Source organism: Pundamilia nyererei, unplaced genomic scaffold (assembly GCF_000239375.1).
Source record: "Pundamilia nyererei isolate P.nyererei 1_Seehausen unplaced genomic scaffold, PunNye1.0 scaffold00047, whole genome shotgun sequence".
Taxonomy (NCBI): Eukaryota; Metazoa; Chordata; class Actinopteri; order Cichliformes; family Cichlidae; genus Pundamilia; species Pundamilia nyererei.
This window is the reverse complement of record NW_005187448.1, coordinates 2,621,890-2,623,644: the sequence shown is the minus strand read 5'-3', so window position 1 is coordinate 2,623,644 and position 1,755 is coordinate 2,621,890.

Here is a 1,755-nt window from a genome sequence, read left to right as displayed (position 1 = left end):
GGGAATCTGATAATATAAATATCTGACTGAGAGAATAGCAAGGGAACAGTGGAAAGGAGTACAAGTCTCTATTTTTCCCTTTACCTGAAACTCTCCATTCACTCTCCCTCCATTTCAAAAGACTTTTTGAGTGATCGCAGATGGAATTATCAGAGAGGGATAGTCATTATGCATCAAACTCCCTTGTACATTTCTCACCTCCTGGTCCCTCCCTTGCACTGTGGCCCTCTTGTGGCCACCTCAATAGCTACAGAAGAAACACATGCAGACCTTTCTAGAAACGTTCAACCACATGTAGTGTTACATAATTATTCCGGGACAGGTTGTTTTTTCCACCTGTCACCATGGCTAAATGTGTTCTTCTCATCCTATGCACCTCAAAAACAAAGACAATAATGTTATGTCAGTAGGGTAGCTGCTTCCATCAGTCTTTGCTGTGTGCGCCACATGTAGCTGTACAGGCTTCAACGGCACTGTACATGTCCTGCTCCGTGCCGGAGGTCAGCAGCTCTCCAATTTGTGACATTAGGTCTGCGCTAGATACAACATGACTTTGGCTGACAGGCAGGTGGTAGCCACATCCGAACATGTCTGATGGTTGGGGGGATGAGTGGAGCAGAAAAGTGACTGTGGGGGGTTGTTCTTTGCTGTCATTTCCTGAGAGGGTGAGGTGAGAGGAAGGCTGGCACGGGTCACTGGATGGATTCACCACAGGCAACTTGCAGACATACACAGGCCTGGACAAATATGTTTTAAAATAGATTGTACCAACAAAAATTGCTACAAGGCATATCTGCCAACCTCCATAACAGTCAGAGAATAGGCTCACCAAAGGGGAGAGGAGATGAAAGAAGCAGCAGAAACCACACATTAATACATATTGTACTGCCGGGTTTAAATACTCGATCACCATCTTTAGCTTTGATTGCATTTTATGGAAAGAATTCTGCAGTTTTACGAACAGCAGTTTGAAATAAAGTACTTGGGAGAGAGAAAGAGAGGATAGGTGTTATGCTTCAGCTTGGATTATTTCAAAGCCAATCATCATCCTCACATCTCCCTGGTCTTCATTCGCAGGCTGACTGTGTAGGTGGGCAAGTATGACTTGTGTACCACCCTTTGTCCTAATTTCTTCTCCATGCCACCTCACAACAGGATGCTACACAGCGTTCTGCATCACTGGGTTGACCTCTCCCAATTCCTGCACTATCCTTCTCCTCAGCTCCCTATTATCCAAAGGTTCATATGAGTCTATTGTGGGAGACACATCAACACCGGCAACCACGATGCTGAAAGGCAACAAATTAAATAGAGGAAGTTGAAAGCCAAATACATTCTTTGACAAATGATCTTGAGCTGAAGCGACAACCAAGCCAGAAGCCCAGAGAAGCCGCCCGGAGCAGGAGCCGAGACGTCCAGCCCAAGGCATCTATTGATACTTCCTGTCTTACAACTGAAAGCCATGAAACACACCATGATTTGTTTTCTTTTACAAAGACTGGTGAGCACTTTGTTTTTCTTGTTTGGTTTGGACTGTTGGTTTACATTTATATCACACATTTTAAAAAAAGAGCAAAATAGAAAACATGATAAAAAAAATTATTTTTGTAGGTAGGAAATGTTATTAACGTCATCAAGGGAAACAAGGAAAAGGGTGAAATTATCAGAGAGTGAATTATATAAGGGACTCAGCCAGAATGATATAAACAGGCAGATCGACTGACTCGGTGGGGAGCCACAAACACTAGCTAAGCA